General features: G+C 42.8%; 1 protein-coding gene across 4 annotated transcripts in view; it reads right to left on the bottom strand.

Moving 5' to 3' along the window:
- Positions 1–20,098, bottom strand: part of LOC148050299 (uncharacterized) — a 100,659-nt gene that overhangs the window by 49,535 nt on the left and 31,026 nt on the right. For 2 of the 4 annotated variants that reach the window (XM_087745323.1, XM_087745324.1), the window contains exons 7-8: positions 9,506–9,706; positions 6,939–7,142 (exon numbers count right to left, since the gene is read on the bottom strand). The gene's annotated coding sequence lies outside the window, so the exon portion shown is untranslated. Of the gene's footprint in view, positions 1–1,213; positions 1,433–2,939; positions 3,475–6,938; positions 7,143–9,505; positions 9,707–20,098 lie in introns of those variants that run through there. The other 2 variants (XM_087745326.1, XM_087745318.1) reach the window with 2 other exon arrangements.

Below are 20,098 nucleotides of genomic sequence, written 5' to 3'. Positions count from 1 at the left end.
TGTTTATTAATATTCTTGAGAGTTGGGCTTTAGCAAACCTGCTGTTTGGCCAGGTTGGCAGCACAACTATGGCATCACCTCCTTGTCCCTGGATGAACCTGGTAATGGACAAGGAGACGCTTGTGTTTGCATGAGGGGGTGGCCTAATTTATCAGGATAGAACCCTTGTCTGGACTATGAGCCGAAGTAATCTCCTTCTGTCGATTACTTTTGAATCTAAGTCCTCTGCTTTGATAACCAAATCCTTCTCTACTTGCTCATTCCCCCCCTCCAGTCTCTCCTCCCACCACTTTCACTCAGTGCCAGGGTAGCTTGACATGTGAAACCAACACGAATTCAAATCAAATATTCAGGTTAACGACAAGCTGGCCTTGAATGAAACATTTGAAGAACCTCTGATGCAAATTCCTCAATGCTTACTATGGCTCCATCAAACCTTTTCCTTCAAGAGAGTCTCCCCCAGTTCTAGCTTAAGACAGAGCTACTGAATTTATTTGACAGAATCGAAAAAACTAAGGCCTATATATAAATACACACAGACACGCACACACACACATATTTTGTGTGTGTGTATTTATATATGCCTTACATATATAAAGCGCCAGCCTTAAAATCCTACTAAACTGCAACTGAAGTCTGGAGTCATCTAAAGTTGAAATATTTCCCATGATTTTGGTATTAAAGTTTCTGAGAACCAGTGTTTCTGGACCCATGTACCACTGCAGAGGCTCCTCATGGCACCAGACCACAGGACTTCAGCTCATCTCCAAACACCATTATCCTCAGACCAGGGATCATGTCTCTGGAGAACCTTCATTCACACATCCCTGGTTCTACTTTCGTCTGCTTACAGATGAGTCTTTAGTGAAACAGATTCAACAGATGGGGTCTGGTAGTCCTTTCCCCCACCCTCTATGCACTCACCAGTCCCCAGACACACACTGGTGTCTGGGCCATCTCCCTCAAAGATTTTGTGCACGAACCCCTGAGCTGTTTCAGCAGCGTGCTGAACAAGGAATTGCTCTGGGACCAAGACTATCTCTCAGTCTCAGCCATGGGACCGCACTGACCTTCTAGACCTTCACTTTTGCTCCTTTGCAAATCAGCAATACTCACTGAGGCACTAGATGCTGCTACTTGTCTGCCATCTCAATTAGTAATTTCTAGTTTTTTCAGAGCTGAAGGATATGGGCAAACCCCTGCCACGACCTACCTTTCTCCTTCACCATCCTCCCTGGCGCATGCAGACCTTCCTCTTCTCATCACACACAGCTGCAGCCTGGGATTTCCTCGCCATAGGTCTCGTGCTGCACCCTCTTGCTCATTTCTAGAAATAACTGCAGATTTTTCCCTTCGAAGCCAAAACATCCTCCAACTCCAGCCGTGACCATTACTACAAAAGTCACCACGACCTCTTAATTCATTCAGCAGAGTCACGTCATGAAGTGACACAGTATATTGCTTTTTGATCTCAGCTAGTAGGCCACTGATGCTCTGAGTTATGAAGACAGATGGCATTAGTGCCAATACTTCAAGAATATCTTGTGGAAGGGCATTCCACAGGTTAATTATACCTGTAAAGCTTTTTCCTTTACAGCATTAGATCCCAGTGAGTCTGGTTTGCCTCTGTAAAAGATGGTTGTCATATTACATGCAAGCCATTTCTCTAGCACAGACAGGCATTTTCTAAGATTAAGCTTTACAAGGGAAAAAAAAGTTATCTCAGACATATCCCTTTGTCTTAATTTCAGCTATACCAGAAGCAAATCCAGCTCTATTTAGACTTACTTTGGGGATCAAGGGTGAGAGGGATTGAAGTATATAGCAACCTAATCCCATTGTTTTCATATTGTAATGCTCTGGACATAAGATAGCGGAGGGATGTTAGGAAGGTGCTAACTTCTGTGTATTTATGATCCTAGGTTCAGCCCTGAAATGCAAATTAAAAAGAACTTCACCACCACCATCACCACTTTCTCTCTCTCTCTCTGTTATCCTGCATTTTCCACAGCCTGAAAGATGTAAGTCATTAGATAAATGACTGCCAGTGGAATGCTATAGCTGCAATGTAAACTATGAAGACTAAATCCATAAAAAAAAAAAAAATACATCCCCCAGAGAAAAGTTCTGCTTTTCACATTTAAATGTACTAGTTATCAGCTATTCCTGTTCACAGGGCATTAAAATACATGCTGTTTCTAAGTCCTTAAGCAGCTCTAACTGGACTCAAGCTTGGAGCTAAAATAGAACATATTTTACAAAGTGGTGTAATGTAAAACTGTCGTCTAAACATTTCTCCTCCTTCCTTGGTCTCTCTAGGGCTTTCTCCAGAGAATCCTGCTTCTTCTTTATAGCATCATCATTTATGTCTTTGTTTATTAGTGGAATGAACTTGTCAGTAATTGTCTTCCCACCAGCCAGCCCTTGTCTCAGCTCCCTACATGCTCATCTCTCCAGCTTGGGTCGGACACAATGGGGAGTGCTCCTGCCAAAGTCATTTCAACATCAGCCGTTCAGTGTGCTGCAGGGCAAGGAGGTCACTCCTGGAGCCTTGCCGGTGGCCTCCCAAGCCCGGAGGTCACTGTCGGGACCAGGGAACAGCGACCAGGGTTGCCGTGGTCATGTCCAGTGGCTCTGCTCTCCAGAAGTGGCACTGCTGAGATGGAAGGAAACTTGGCAAGCAGCTTACTGTGCAGGCAGGGTGCCCTGCACACACACACACGGACTTGACCCAGCCGTGGAGCTGAAGGAGGCCTCTGATGGTATTCCCAGGACAGACGGATGCCGTGTGACTTTGCAGAGCAAACTCCTGCAGGTTTGCTGGGCTAGGCTGTAAGGTGTTGCCAAGATGCTGGAAGCAGCTTTAACGCCAGAAACCCTGAGATATTAGGGTGGTTCTCAAATGCAAAGACTCACCTTCTGATTCCACCACTCTAATTCACCAGTTTAACTCATACACTGCCTGGACATGTCCTGCAGATGCTCCATCCTTCAAAAAGGACAAAGTTTATTTCCTCCTGATATTTTGCTTTTAACTCAGAGCTTCTGCTTTCAAGGCTGTGAGGATACTCAAGTCTGACTTTGAGTTCTGCCAGAGATTTCCTTCTGCGATTTTTAGATAAACCACTTAGGATCTGGCCAGCTGGGGAAATTAGTGACTAATAAACTCTTGCATAAAGTTGCAGCGGATTAGCTACTCAGCACAGCGCCCCATGAATCTGCTCCTCTCCTCCGAGGGGATTCGCTGTGCGAACGACTCGCTGTGGGTTAAGAAGTTGCTGCATGTCAGCTGATCCATGGTAACTGTCTGTCCATGGCAAATGTGAGATAATTTAAGGGAGTTTAATCCTTTTTCTTTGCCAGTCCACATGATGAGTTCGTGCAGGCTGGTTAGTACACAGTAAATTCACACCGTAATTTACTGTGTACTAATTTCTCCAAGCTTTTAATTTCACAGTGTCTCAGTTTCCTCATCTGTAAAAGAGAGATAATAAATACTTTCCTTTCTGGCAGGAGTGCTGGAGATCCTTCAGCAGTAAACATAAAAGCAATCATTTTAAAATAGTTACTTACAGAAACTTAATTTTCAATGTAAGCAGTTATTTGTGCCTGATCTTATACTACAGCAGCAATGGGAAGCAAATAAAATTTGCAAAGTAAATAACCCTACTAATGTGAAAAATAACTAGAATGCTGACCATAATAATATTTGTGTGCAACTGCAAACATTTTTAAAGCTTTCTGTTTCATTCCACCTGTGATCCCTTTTAAAGAGAATGAAACTGATGATGTATTTGCAATAAAGACACACTAGACTGTTTTCTTTAAGAAGAAACAACACGCGTCAGGACGGCCTAAACCTTGTATTTCTTGAGAGGCCTTAAACTTTTTTTTGACCAAGCGATGCATGATCAGACACAGAAAACAGTGTGGTTTTTATTTCAGATTTTTCTAGACTGTAACAGCCCAAGGGTACATGCTATAAACTGGAGGAGTTGGAGGAGACCCGTTTTTAAGAGAAACATGGTTAGGCTTCTGTTTCTGATTGGAATGTTTGTTTTAAACTTTTCTTTTCGGGGAACATTTCAAAACTAGTCACAGTTTCAATGATGGCTGTATTTACATTGTAATCCTAGTCCCTGACAATTGTCTTATTTTTTCTGGTACAGCTGAGACATCAAGAAAGGGAAATTTGCCTTTAAAAATTATTCTTCATGCTGAAATTATGAGTATAGTATTAAAACCTAAAGACTGTTGAGGTCAGAAAGCAAAAGAAAAACCAGGAACTTTTTTCATTAGCATCTATATACTGGAAATTCTGATTAACATATAAAAAGGAAACACTTGAAACTTGTGCATATGGATATGATGCTTTTTTTTCCCTCAACTGCTGAAGAAACTTTTAGATCTGCTCCTGCTCTACTAACAAAGCAGTTTAAAAAGCAGTTTAAATTGAAAAGCTTTCCATTTTTTCCTTTTTTTAATTCTTCAGGTATTTCTAAGTGATATTTCACATAGGAAAAGAACAGTTAATTTCAATCATCGGTTGCCTCCTTGAGAGTGTTACCCCGCGGTGCAATTTAGCTTTGCTCTGTATCGTGGTACTTAACTGCCCTCCACTGGATGCGAGAGGCAAAGGCAGGGTTTCTTTTCAACCATAATCATCACGGCAAAAATAAAAAGAAAGTATGAACTTGGGGTGTACTTTGCTTATTTTATCTGTTGTCTTGAGTCTCCCCAACACAGAGTCCCTGACGTTAACGCGATTGGAGTTAATAATTCTGAGAAAATACAACTGCCAAGAAAATAATTTTCACTGTATCTTGGCCAAGTGGCTGTAATAATGACTATCCTTTAGCCACAGTCTTTAAATCCAATAATTCTTAATAGCAATATGAAGACAAAGAAAGAGGGAAAGAGGGAAAGGAGAGCAAGAAAATTATGTTTTGGGGATAAGTAGCATGGTTTAATCCAGTTTAGGACAAGTTAGGATCCTTAGAGCATGGGCTCTTACACTAGAAAGCACACAGGAATCTCCTTTAATGTGCTTATGTAAAGGCTGATTTCTCAAAAGCTCCCTGATTTAAAAAAAAAAAAAAAAAAAAAAAAAGTCTCTAAAAGTGTTGACTGCAATAGGCCTAGCAGCAGCAGAAAATAGGCTGGCTCCAGCCAAAGATCTTGTCCATCTGCCTGACATTTTGATGCCTCAGCTGACTTGAATTAAGAGAGAATAACTTGGAAGATTTTTCAGTCCATCCAGCCCCAAGTTAAAAAAGTCCTCCGAAGCAGTGACTTACATTACTTAAACCCGTGCAGGGAGCTTCTGGTTATGCTCTTGATGGCTTTATTAGAAACACAGTGGTGGATTTGTGCGATATAAAAACCATCCAGGGGAGAGCCGCAACACCTGACCTCCTTTTGCAAATAACAGAAATATTTGGGTGCGAGGGAAAAAAAAAATAGCTGAGAGCTCTTCACTGTTCCTTGTACCTCACGTCACCGTGCCCTTTCCCCCCCAAAGACGTGTGCCTCCCATGCAACACATGTTAGAGTGAACTTTTGCTCCTCGGAAAATGGGACAACACACTTTCCCATGCAGGCGGGTGAGGACATTTCTCTCTGATTCCTGAGGCTTGGAGCTGAAGGCTGCCGTGTTCGATAAGGTTTAAGATCTCCAGTTCCTTGAGATTTAGCTTTTCGCTTCTGGTGAGGCCCTTGACGGCTGAGATGCATGGCTCTCGTTTGATTGTCGCTCTCCATCACGCTCAGGGAAAGCAGAGCTGGAAAGTTGGGTAGAAATATCTTTCACTGACTTCCCTTCTGCAGGAGCCTGATTTCTGCTTTCCTAGTTTTCTGCAAACGCCGCAGTCCTTGCGTAGACAAAACCCTACCAACTTGGAGATTTAGTTTGCCTGTCTAAAGACTGCAGGATTTGACCTCTGGAAGCTCGTGCTAAGTCCTTGCAGTTCTGATTTTGAGTTTAAGCTTTGGCCTGGAATAACAATGACTGTGAGGGAAGCAATAGGTTATGAGCTGGGTGAAATGATACCTGCTTCTTGCCAGAAAGACTAACTGTATTCAAGCAACTTCTGTCCTCATTTTCCTTTAAATAAGTATATAAAGATGTTCAAACTTCCCATCGGAGCTGCAATAATGAAAATAATGTGCACATTAATTTGTACGGGGGTCAGTGAGTCTCCCCAGCTCAACGGTTTTCAAACAGAGTGCGTAGTAAGCCCATAAAACATTTATTTTTCATAATTTATGAAGCATTACATATTGTGAGTCCACAATGCCAGCTGACGTAATATGTAATAAATTTGAAATAACAAAACATTTCTCATGTATTTTCCTCCTGATGTGACAATGTGGGACATAAATTTAAAAGAAAGTTGCCTTAGAAGACAAAAGCAAGGCAAAAGAAAAGAATGCTCTTAAATCAATAAATACTTATATTCCACCAATCACTTATTGAGCCATTCCCCCACTCATGGCTGTGGCTCTTGCTACCGCTGCTTCAAAGCTGGAATAAAAGGCTGCTAGAAGGGGTCACTCGTGCCTTCCCACAAGTCGTGGGGCTGGCAGCGGCAACGATGCTGGCAGCTACTGGTGCAAGAGCCCTGCCCGCTGTTGCTGTTTGTCCCTCCTCAGCTGGCCAAGAACTGCACAGTGTGGGCTGCCGGCACAGCTGCTCGCTATCCTGCACTGGGAAAAACCTACCGAGTAATGACAGGTGGTGGGGCAAAAAAATCAATACCGTGTAAAGGTAATTTTCCTCCACAGCTATTATCATTCCCATATTCCCAGGAAGAGTAGCAGTGACTGTCTTTGCACTCTCGAAGATAAATTTCTGGTGCTAATTTAGTAGGCATGCAAATATGTAATTGCAGGATTACAATACAGAGCACAGAGTATTGCAGAAAACACTAAAAACTCACCTAAGTGGCTATGAAAGCCAGCCGATAAATTGTTGCATTACAGAAGACACCTTATGGGCTGAAGGTTGAGACTTTCAGCATCTGTAAAATTGCCAAGTGACTTCTACCAAGCAGCGAGGACCCAGTGCTCAGCACTATTTGGTTTCATTTGGCCTTGTTTTGTTCAATTAAGTGCACCAAAGCAACATCTGCTTCAAGAAAATGCTGCAATCCAAGAAGGGAAAAAAATGTGGAAGTTATTTGAATGCATGATGCGAAACAGGAGTGAAGGGCAGTACAGGGTAAAGCAGTTCAGGCTTTTTGTCTAGTGTCAGTGCTCTGATTGCCCTGTGGTTTATAAATAAACACAAAAATATTTATAGATAGTGGAAAGAGTGCTTTGCAATGAAAGAATGAACTTTCTTTTTAATTTCAGCTTTTGTATTTGTGGGGCTTGATTAAACTTTACACCAGAAGCCCAAATGAGAGGCAAAAAAAAATAATCCATATGAACAATCCCATCAGGAATGATGTGAAGTTCAGTGTGTTGGAAGTCAGTTTTCCCAGGGAAGACGCAGCGCGTCCACCGCAGCTGTGTGTGCAGGGACATCTACTGGCAGAACAGTCGGAGCTGACCCTTCCCCTTGCTGAGTGCAAGAAGTCTGGCTTTGGACAAAAAAACCATCGGTTTCAGTGACAGCAGAAGGTTTTGGCTGATCTAGTAAGAGAAATATGTACGGAAAAGGGAGAAAAAGACACTGGCTTGTCCCAAGGGTAAAATTAAGCTTCTACACAACACATCCCAGGGTGAGGTGTCCTTAGCTGAGTAACCCTGGCTGCAAAACCATTCCAGGCATCCAAGGACTATTGCCTCTGAAGGCGATGGTGGGGGATGTTGGGCACATTATGAACCTCCCCCTTTCCAGCACTATTCCTGCACCCCTCTCCTGCTGATTTGGCCCTGTGCTTGGAGGAAGCAAGCCTCAGATATGGACCCAGCCTCACCACAAAGTTCTCCTGCATTAGCCTTGGGTACGGCAATGAGATTTAGCTGTTCTTCCCTCCCTCTCTCCCAGCAGTAGATACCTCAGGCAACCAGACGAAATGTTGTCAGAAGTAAAAGGCTCCTTGCCTCCTCTCTGCCCTTTAATAAAACCACAGGAGACAAGACATATTTAATCCCTACTGGAAAGATATGTGCACCAAACTGATTAGATAGAGCAGGAACCAGCCTGACCCTAACATTTGAAACGCTGTCTACCCTTCTCAAGACAGGACGAGGATCACAAGCCAGGCAGTATTACTGTGAAAAGCTACTCAGAAGTGTTTGTTTTTCTCATCTCCAAATCAAGACAAATTTCTCAAGTCCTTGTAGGAGTCCTTGTTCTATAACTCATAAATGGAAATAAGTGAGTGTCTTTCCCCCCACCCCCACCCATGTCTTGTTCTCCACATACTGTTTTCTGCCTTCAGGGTATCTGTTCTATACTTCCAAAAAATCCAGCTGGTTATTTTTCTGTAGCACACTTACCAGAAACGTAAGATCATAGAAAAAACATTTGAAAAGGACCTCTGGAGGTTTCTAGGCCAGCCTCCCGCTTCTTGAAGCTGCATTAACATCAATACCAGATCAGATTGGGGATGTTTTTGTATAGATGATCCCTGAAAGTCACCAAGGAGACAAATCCCACCACTTCCCTGAATGACATGTCCTAGTGTCATACTGCACTCCAGGTAAAGAAGTTTAGTTCTAGTTTTAAACATAAGACATTACAGTAGTCGTGAAATGAAACAGTCGTCCTTAGTAGCTAAACATGGTACAGCAACGGACTTGGAAGAATGGTCTGGCAGGTCTTTTATATCTTGCTATATTCCTATCTAATAATACGTGTTAGACACTAAGTCTCAGCCAGGACAGACATTACTCCACAGACTAATCTTAAGTGCATTTTAATGTACAGGACCTCAAAGGCTTCCTTTGTGAGCAGTGCTTTGGTAATTGAATTTCTACTTGAAGACATATAAAAATAAATTATTATCATTTGAAAGTCAACTCAGATTTTATATGACATATATGAGACAAATCCCTTCCTCACCTGTCCATTTTGTCAACTAGAGATGCTACTTAAGTTAAAAACAGCCAGCAGAGCTGGGATAAAATAGGTTAGATCTGCCTCAGAAGTTATCTGCCCTGAGCAGATAACCAGGGCTTTCTGTTTGAATAGTCAAGTTGCTGGGAGAATAGAAATGGGACTAAGTGGCGATATTCGAAGTCCAGTTTGTACCCGGATTTCAAAACCATCCATTGGATTACTTAGATTTGAGCTTCAGTTCAAGCCATCTTTTCCTCCCCCACAGAAAGGCCACAACGGGGCTAAATCCAGACTTCTAGCACACCTCCACCAAGCAATGGGGGAGTAAAAAGGTTGAGAGGGGATGACAGATCAGGCAGGAGAGTTGGGAAGCAGGGGAACGTAGTGATGTTTTCATGGATACGTTGACAATGAGATATAGTCCTAAAATGGGACTCCTATAAATACCATGGACATATGCTATCTTTAAGTCCCATCCACCCTAAATATACTCACCTTCCCTTTGATTACACAGGGGTTTCAGCATTTTTGCAGGCTCTTCCCAAAGGCAGCTGCTGAAATCCAGGCAAGTGATTCTTTAGAAGTAAAGCACCTCCAAAGTCTTTCATTCGGCTGACATTATGAAGATCAGAAAATGTTACATATGAACATATTCCTTATTTGTTCCTTTCTTTTTTCCCAGCCATTACACAACATCTGAAAGATAAAAGAGGTAAATCATTTTGTTACTTTAAATACTTATCTCAAGCTCTCATTTTGACTACATCAAATACATGCACTGTGCTAAAAAATGCACAAGGGAAAAAATCCCAAGGATATAGCTAAGAGATTGTGAGAAGAAAAAAAAGAAAACAACAACAGCAGATCATAGAAGAAGAAGTGTCTAAAAAATGAGAAACAACAAAAAAAAGCACAGAGCTATAGCACGGTAGAAGAAAAAATAAATATACCACATAATTTATTGCAGGGAGAGTTCTGAAGAAAATGTCTTGTGAAATAAATATAATGCTCATGAGGACAAGAGATCTCATTCATATCCAATCTATCTTGTGTAAAGAACTAGGCAATAATGTTCAAGTAAGTGAGTCACTGCAAGATCTCCCAGTTCGGCCGAAGATTGCTCAATAGAAATAATAACAAGCCACAGAAAAAAGACAGTGTAAGTACAGGTGGGAAAGGGATACAAACTCAGAGCAATAAGTACATACAAAATACCGAGATTTCTGCACAAAGTAAAGGCATGATATGTGTCCTTCTCTATCTTACAGACTACTTTTCCTTCCGTGCCTCTTTGTGACAGTGAAGATCTGCTGGAGTGCCCAGGCTGACAGCCTCCCTCTGTCCACGCTCGAGATGGCACAGACGTCAACAACCTGGATAGAGGGTGACTTATTTATGGATCCAGAGTCAGGGCTTTCTCAGTGAAGGACCTTCAACTCCGTAATCTGTTCCTCATAGCGAGCCATGAAGATCTGAGTCCCAAGAAATATCAGGTGCCCTTCGATGCCACCACCAACCTGCTAGCAGAGGAGCAGAGGATCTGATGCCAAGCAGATCAAGGGGGTGGTAGCTCAGTACTTAGGTGCTTGGGTAAATGAGAATGATATATATTTGCCATGCAGTAGCTACACATAACTTGGGGAATCATCTTTAGTGTGTGTCCACATGGTCTTCCATAGGCAGGCTGAGGGAGTCTGAAGTTGTGGCCAAACAGGGGTGGGGCAACCCTTGAAGTGCAAAGGGCTGTTAGCCACATTAGGAGAGCTCTCCATCCAGACCAGCACATCCTTGGGAGACGCTAACTTGGAACAGCATCACACAGAACTGAGACTGTCCAAGCATGGCGTGCTTGCACAGGGATCTGAGGTTTCCTGCCAAAGATGGTGCAGAGCTGCCCTTGGCAAGAACCGAGGGCACGGTAATACTATCGGCTTGCAAAATGGCACAAACTGCCTGGTGGCCAGGCTGGATTCAGCCTGCCTACACACTGGGGCTCTCACACAGTGCCTACAAAAGGTGTCTGGGCACCTTGTGCAGTCAGACGAGAAAAACAGACATCTTCAGTGAGTGATTCATCGCACTCTAAAATCTGAGCCTTGTGGGAACATTTCAAAATACACAAGTTCATTTCCTCCCAAAATGCAGCAAAACTTGCTTTTTATTTATTTTTTCCTTAACTGCTTCTCTCCTTGCAGGTTCCTCAAAAATATTTGAAGGAAAAAAAAGAAGGAATTGAATATTTTTGGTGTAAAGCTGCTCTGGTCATGGGTTTCCATCTTTGGCAGAGGTGGGGTGGGAAAGGAGAGGGGATAAACAGTATGGTAGAAGGATCTGCTGATGACTGCATCTGAACAGAGCACTTTCCCGTCCAGGATTACAGGTCGAGAGCAGGAATCTCCTTGTGACTGCTGTTTTTAGCTGCTACAAATGTTTGCATAGCCAGGCTAAAATGGAGTAGGAAGACTGTTTTGTCTGTTCTTGCTTCCTCCTCTTCCTCAGTTGCTGGAGGTGAGCAAGGAGACAGAGGCACAAGTAATGCGAAAACCAGCTGTGGGGAGAGGACAGGGAGGATGTAGGGGATGGGACAGGATCAAGAGGGACAGGGAATCAGCCTGCAGCTATCTGACATCTGCAATGAAACCATCCTCACCCTTGGCAAAACAAAAATAGAGCTGAAGTATGTCTCCCAGCTCTGGCTGCTGGGTGGTCCAGCACGTCCAGGAGTTCCCAATAGGAGACAGAGTTGTAAACTTAAAGACTACGAATTTCTGATAACCCAAATTATTTTGAGACAAAAAAGGCTATCGAGTCACATTTGAAAAAAATGTCCTTTTGTTTACACAGCTCTACATTTTTCAATCTAAATTTGGAGTTTTGGCTACTGTGATTTTTTTCAGGGTATGAGGTGTGGGTGGGTATTTTTGTACAGGATAATGTATATCTAAAATGATACAGATTGTTGCTAGAGCCACAAAGATGCTACAATGTCAGAATTGTGAGGAGAACAAAATATGCATTTTAAAGACTAAGAAATAGAGAACAACAACAACAACAACACCTAAGTGACCTGACCAAGGTTAGAGCATGAGTCAGTCACAGAGGCAGGCAGGGAACTTGCTTCTGTGCTCCAAGTCACAACGCCTGTGCCTTGGATTTCACTAGCTGCAAAAAAACTCACAGAAAGGATCCTGGGGTGGGGAGGAAGCAACAAGTGTTCCCTTTTCATGAACAACATTTATTGAAGCAGTTCAAACGGCTACCATGGAAAATTTTACCATGGTCTATAGGTGCAAACAGTACAGTGAATGACAAAAAACAGGCAAAGAAAATGTTGCCTGTAGGTGTGACTATCTGTTTTAATTGCTGGGGTGCTCTTTAGTGGGACTCCCATGGCCAGCTGAAGGAGTCAGCTTGGGGCTGTGCCTGCACAGTGGCACAGGCTGCTGTGGCCAGGGTAAGTATAGCAAGTAAATGTGGTGGTGGCAATTAAATGTCTCTAAAGCACTTGCTAGCAAGGGAATGCATTTAGAGTTGTGCATCGGCATACACAAGACTACTTAAGCACTGAACTTTTAAAATGCAATTAATGGATCATTTTTCATTTCATAACTCTGCAAGATCTCCCATCCCATTCTTCAGCCATTACAAAGGTTTCCCTGGCAGGGGATACATTGCTGTGCTCTGTACAGAAACTTTGGCTGGTCTTATTCTTTTAGTCTCCCAATATTAGGGGACATAGCTTCAGTTAGTATAAATTGTAACATCTCAGCTGAAATCAATGGAACTATGAAAGCCTACACAATAATTAAGACATTACCTCAAGACATTAAACTTATCAGCCCGACTCCTGAAATCATGGAATTAAATGAGAGAGAGAATAAGCATTTGTGAGGTCTTCTTGTTATAGAAGAGGTGTTTCTGACTTCTACTCATACCAAAAATCCCAACACCACCTTACACAAGTGACGGGAACATGGGCTGAAGAACCAAAAAACACAGCAGAAAATGAAAAAAAAATAGCATTCATTTTTAACATCCTGATTTTTTCAGACCAACTTCATGCTTTTAGAGAGCTCTGTGATGACAATACAAACAGTAGCTCATTTCTCAATCAAATTCCACCCACATCAGTGTGTCACACTTGTGCCTGATGAGCAGGAAAGGCGTGGTGATGGGGTGTTATATACCCGGGGGCATGCAGACATACAAAAACACAGGTACTGCAAACTCCTTTTCAAGCTTTCTTGTCTCTACTCCTGCCCTAGATATAGGGCTGGACCAGCAGAAAAACAGGTAATCAAATTCTTCATACCAATACCATAATCTTTTAAAACTTCAGAGGCAACAATTTATACACTTACATATTTAATTACACTTTCTGATACATCTCTGAAATAAATCCAGTAACTGTGATGATTTCTGTCTTGACAGTAGGTAAACTGAGGCTGACTGACCTGATCTGCCCCCAGCCACCCAGTGCGACTGCTGGGACTGAGCTCCGCGTCCCTCTCCCCTTGCACAGCCACTGCACTGCTCTTTTTCACAGGCCATAATTACCACATCAGTAATGATGAGATGATTTTATTTGACTGAGAGACTGCTCTAAGTGCCCAGCTTGCAGGTTACATCTCACCTGCAGGAACTTAGAGGCTATATGGGCATTTGATTTCATGATTCATTTAAAGCGATATGAAATGCTGCTTTGAAGTCCGCCTTCACATCCGATGACTGCACAGTGAGTGGAATTATACTCAGCATGTCACACTCCAGTGGACAGAGATGGTTTGTAAAAGCTGATAAGCCTTGTTAGGGTTTGCAACTTTGTATGAACTTCAGTGATAAATACTGCGTTCGTGAAATGCCAAATACTGCTGGAATGTTGGCGTGAGCACGACAGAGATTACAGCTAATGTGGGAGCGCGTAGGTACACTGCGCAGTAAATTACAGTCATGATATGCATCCACTTTCTGTGAAAAACGTTGGGTTTTGAGCCAGGGGTATTTCCTATAGCACAATACACAGGGATCTAATAGAGCTAACGACCTGGATTTAAATTAATGAAGCAAGAATGATGTGACGAGGATCCTGCATGACTACAGAGGGAAGTGACTGTCAATATTTGTTCACAGCTTTTATTCATGCTTTACCTGCTCTGGTGAGGATGTGTGTTTATGGACACACCCAGCCAATGGTTAATGACTAGAGAGACTCCTTTTCCCTTGATTTTAACAAAGAGATGACAACCCCAGTCACTAGCGAACTTTCAAATTGTCTTCCTTTCTTTTTTTCTAATTGATCAAAAGGAATTTCAGAATGATGTCCTGCACACAGATGAAAGCAAAATTTGATGTTGTGAAGTGCTAAACTTCTCCGCTTTGACCTGCACAATTGAGATGAAGGAGAATTTTGTCTTTAGTAATTAACATGACAAATAACTGTGAATGGGAACTTGCTGTTCTGAATGACAGCGTTGTCTTCTGCTTCAGGGTAAGAAACCCAGGGCCAGGATCCTGGGGATCTATCCCTTCCTTCAGTCTGACTTTTAACAGGTTCAAAAATCTCTGTCTCTCACCTGATGGAGACGAGAATGGAGGCTGGTCTCTTGCAAGAGCACAGCACCTTTGAATGCATGCTTGCTACATCCTGTAAAATATTGCGGGGGGGGGAAGAGTTGATTGCCCAGAAAAAGAATAATCGCTGGTGGCTAGATTAAAGGTATTTCATGAGCACTGCCTTTCATGCTGACAGTTCTGCTATAATCATTCCCAGCATACTACTTTGCCTCTGTCAGTATTCATCTGTTGCCAATTGCCTTGTAGTTACTTTGTGAGCGTGTTAGTTGGGGACTCTTCTTTTGTTCTTTGTTTTTACAGCCCTCAAACACAAGGGATCCTATGACCAGGATCCTGAATGCTTTGAGACACCTAATAAATAATTGTTAGCATTTGAATATCCAAACTATGCTTTGCAGTATCGGGAAGACTGCATAGCAGGAGGATAACTGATATTACCTAATTGCTATTGAGTGGCTTTCAAGCAATAGACCATGGAGGTTTTGATTTCTTTTCTTGTGGGTTGTTGTTTTGTTTTTGTTTTTAGGTTTTTTTTTAATTACAGAAAGGAAACGCATTGCATTTAATCACCAACTTGATACTAGATGGCTCCAGCAGAGAGTCCTAAAACTTACTAAGCCATAGAAATAGACTGAATTGGGTTAAGCTGTATTATCAGTGCGTAGCGGGACTTGTACTGCTGTCTATGCTACATCCATTCTGTGCAAGGCATTTGTATCTTCAGACATATCATTTTGGCTTTGCTCACCAGATCAGCATTATCTACAGGAGATACTCCACACAAATGCAGCAATCCCCACCTCGTTCATCTTCCCTTTTTGCTGGCTCATGCCTAGTGGAAAATGAGCAGCTCTCGAAATCCTGCCCTGAGTTGCTGCTAGCAGCAGCATCTGTATAGCTGTGTAGGGTGAGAGCAGAATCCTTCTTGCCCTTCCCCAATTAAAACTTCATCACCAGTACCAAGATAACAATACAACAGAAAAACACTGAAAGCTGTTCTCACTGGTAACCGACATGACCTCCTAGCTCAAAAAACCCAGCGCCCTGTTCTTCTCCCTCTATTCCCTTATAGCCTCACCCACGGTGCCTATCAAACAATCAGTCACAAACCCCATCTGTCAACACAGGGTCTGCAGTTCACGGAATCTGCCCGACCGTGGTGTTGTATTACTGAGACTCTCTGTAAACAGAGGTACTTTGAATGACTTGTCGTCTCTTACAAATTGCACAGGGAAAATGAAGGCTACAGGACTGAGTGACATAATTGTAAGACAAAAATTACAAAGGCTCTTCTTTCACTTACCCTGGCAGTCTTAGAACTAAGCTAGACTTTCACATGCAGTGCCAGGGCTGATCAAAGCTGCCTTGTAAAGTTTTTTTTTTCTTGCTTATTTGCTAGGCATCCTTGATGCTAAGCAAATTTACATCAGGGTTGCTTTATGCATCACAGTCTTGTATACTGTGATGTCCAAGTATTCCCCCTCCAATGGAAGTTACTAGTCTTGAAATTTAGTGTGAAGCCTGACAAAACACAAATTCTTAACATTGTATTTTGTAGTTTGTTTTTGGTTTGTTTTGTTTTTACATCTTCTCACTTACATGTCCTCCACCCCTTTCTTCATCTCACTCTTTAAATAAAATTAACAGGACCTTAAGGTCCACATGTCTGAAGATCTTGGGGAAAACCTCCCCTCTCACTTTCAGTCTAGCCAGTGATGTTCTCTTGAAGTAGCTCTTCTGTATCTCAGTCCTGTCCCTGGGAAGCAAAGGTCACTGTTAGACTAAGTGTCCAGATGACAGAATAAAGGGACCACATTTGTTTAATGGAGTATGGAGTCCAGAGAGATATTTGGGATCTAGTGATACTTCCAATGGGTCATATGCTCCATGTATTTGTCATGTGTTCCATCTAAACAACATAGAGTCTAGCTAGATGCCACTGTGATGGGTGGCTGATAGCTGTGTGTAACAAACAAGAAAAGAAAGAAGAACACAGTAATATTCCCAAGAAATTACGTTGGCTTCAATGGTGCTTTTTGTGTCCCCATGTGTCATGCCATAACAACTTTTTTTGCTCACATGAAAAAAGTACGAGACTTTTGTAAAGTGGAAGTCAGCACCACCAAAAGCTTAATTATATAATGGAACATTCTCAAAGCCCTCACATTAGCTCACAGATGCTTAGTGGAGAAGGCATTACCTAGCAACAGTCACTAACAAATCACAGGAAAAATAATAGAGATTATATGCTACATCACTCTACAGAGTCAAAATTGGTAGCAGGATGTGCTTGCCCTTTCATTTCATGCAGAAAAATCCATCGTTTACAGGTGTGAGGGTATAAGGGATGCAATTTGGGGAAAAATGGGCCTGTTGATCTTTCATTAAAAAGTAGCCTTTAAAAGAAGCCCGAAGGTAGAGTGAGACATGTTAATCTGGCAAGAGATAGCAGACTACAGCGGAGGCATGAGAAAAACGACCTCTTTTTTTTTTTTTTTTTTTGTCCTCAAAGAAATTACTTCTCATATGTCATTCATTCTCAAATGCTTCTTTAGCAGGATGAACCCAGTTTTTAAGCACTGACCAAGAGTCCTGGTTTGAGTTCCCCAACACCAATAACCTGCAGGTGACTCGGGCAAGTTACTTGCATCAAGGTGTTCAGCAGTATCTTGAGCACCAAGCTTTGGTGCCTCCGTATTTTGTTTCCATTCTAGTTCTGTGCATTACAGTGGCAAAACTCTTAGAAACTGCAGTAGAAAGGACCGCATAGGTATTTAAGAGACAGACTTATTAGAACCAGCCCCATATTGCAAATGCAGCTAGCAAAGAGAGAGCTGGATTTTATTCCGAATTATGCTTTGTTAACAAGTTGTTAACTAAGTTCTCACTCCAGAATATTTAGAGCCAGCTAAATAATATGTGTCAAATCATTGATCTGACAAGTTTCACAACTTTTTTTTTTCCACTTTAAATTTCAAATATCTATTCAAAAAATAGCATGTTCAGTTTTTTCGCTCAGTTTTAATTACTGGCGACAGCAGGGGAGGGAGAAAGAACAAAGCTGAATGCACAGATCCCAGAGGGAGTTTGCCATCTCTGACCATTAGGGGTAAACCAAAAAAACCCAGCATCTTTTCACTTGGAAACTGAGCCCACTTAGTGTGGAGGTCCTGGGAAGAGAGGAACTACGGAGTCCTCCCAGTGGAGGAGTGCTCCTTTGCCATTGCTTTGCTGATGACACCTGTAGCTGGCTGCTGTGGCAGAAAACCTTGTACAACAGGATTATTAAACTGTGGCAGAAGTTCTGCAAGGGTGCAATGTTTGTTGGGTTGGGCATAATATGGCTGGTACTGGGGACAAAGGGAAAAGCTGCAGCAGAGAGCTCTGCTCTTTACACAGAAAACTGTTGGGATAGGTGGCTTAAATGTACAGGATTGCGATTTTGAGGGATGAGGCTTTGACTTTTGCCTGTGTGTGTGTATGTATACAGACACACATGCACAGATCTACCAAGATTTGTATTAAAAAGTAATTAAAATATTTCTGGCTTCCCTGTGCAATACTCAAGCCGTCAGCTGCAGCTCAGAGCTGGCATGTGCAAAGAGATTCCTCCCATCTCCCCCATCTCTACTCATCTCACTCATCAGTCCCAGACTCATGATGTTGTTAAAAGCCATGTCCGTGAGACTGCACTTAAAACTATGCTTTGGGAGTCCTCCCATATCACAGAGGGAATAGCAGGATTTCTGTGTGGAACTGAGAAATAAAGGTGTATTTTCTAAGTGAAATACCTTGACCTATCTTGCTTAATACAGCTGAAAACCCCAAGGTAGGCATAGACCTTTAACAGGTCCAGTTATAGCAAAGTTTAGGTAAGGCCATACCCTGCTACTAGTAAAGACTTGTGCTCTGTGACAATCTTCTTTCCCCCTTTTGGAGATCTCAGACTGAACAGGGCTGCTGTGAATACGATGCTGCTCAGTGCATGTTCAAGTAGCACAACTGGATTCCTACCAGCTCCCTAGTAATTATCAGGTATACGCGAAAGAGCCAATCAAGCACCCAAAAGGACAGGCTGCCCTCTGCTCCCCCCCGGGTGCAGCTGGCTCCTTATTTCAAGCACAATCTTAAATTACAAGGAAAAAGGATTTGCTGCAGAAGCAATGTTGTTTGGTATCAAAAAAGATTCCGCCTTCCTTCTGCCACCTCCCCCCATCTGCTTTTCATGTTTTATACAAAACTTGCTGCTCTGAACACTCCTGGATTTTCTTCCCTTCTAATAATAAAGAAGCGAATCTGATGTCTCCCACTGATGGCTTTCTAACCTTCAAAAGCATGTGTTTATCATGAGTTTCAGCTATCCAAAATAGTTTTGACCTGAGGTTACAATGCAGGCTCAGACTGCTTCGAAGCAGGTTAAATGGATGATAAGCAAACATTTCATTACAGACCCTCAGTTGTTGTAAGGATGTGCAAATCCCTGAGAAAGATTTTCAGCATATCCTCCAGAACAGCATGGTGCTTTGGACCTGGGAGGTTCACTCAATCAGAGCCCTGCTGTCACTTTGCAAATATCTCCGCTGACTGTGCCCAGCATCATCACTTTGCAAGGCCCTGGGCGAGCTGCCGGACTGGGGAGAGATTTTTCCCACCTGATGCACTGTGAGGGCTGAGATTTTTAAGTCTTAATTGAAAACACTCACCTTTTTGCTGCCCTGCCCCTTCTTTGGTTTCTGCCTGAGTGGAGGAGTATGGAGAGGTGCTGATGGAAAGCTGGGTGGCCCTGGGGAAGATCAGTTCTCCTCCCACCCCCCAGCCTGCTCCATCACAAGTGGCTCAGAGCCACATGCATCCAGCAGTTTCAAACCTCCTATCAGCTACACCCTAAAATTAGTTCGATCAGCACTGTGCCAAGTCCATTGATTTATTGCTGGGCTACCTGTGTCTTGAGTGCAAATGGTCCAGTGTGGACTATCACACAGCCTCGCCCCACCGATGTGTGAGGCAAATAGGCACTGCTGTGAAAGCAATGCTCATTTTGCATCTTGCTTACAATAAAAAGACATGACAGTCCTAGTGGTTAAATACCCCCCCGTCCCAGATGATAGGCATATATACCAAAGCACCAGGTAGTTTGTCTGTCTCTTTCAGCTCAGTGTCTCCTTCCTAATTTAATCCAAACAGCAGCAGCACTTTATGGACCACCACTCACATTAATCCTGAGCAGAATGCCCAGACCCAGCTGTCCAGCCAAGGACCATGCCCCATTTTCTTCATTCCCACTTCTCTTCTACACCCACCCAGCAGAAATGTTCTCAGGGCAAGGGCCTGAGCTAATTAATGATAGGGAAAGGTGAAGCCTGAGAATTTGCAGTGTAGTCTGAGACGAACACCTCCCGTGACTCTGGTTCCAGCAGCCCAGGGGGTAGATGAGTGCAGACCACTGTGTGCTCAGTCCATGTGCTCGCTGAGACATCTGCCAGCCGCATCCCATCTCCATTTAAGTCAGGACAT

This window comes from Nipponia nippon, unplaced genomic scaffold, assembly GCF_047370975.1.
Source record: "Nipponia nippon isolate SJK-2023a ecotype South Korea unplaced genomic scaffold, ASM4737097v1 scaffold_9, whole genome shotgun sequence".
NCBI lineage: Eukaryota > Metazoa > Chordata > Aves > Pelecaniformes > Threskiornithidae > Nipponia > Nipponia nippon.
The sequence above is the reverse complement of the archived record's forward strand: the minus strand, read 5'-3'. Positions and strand labels throughout refer to the sequence as shown.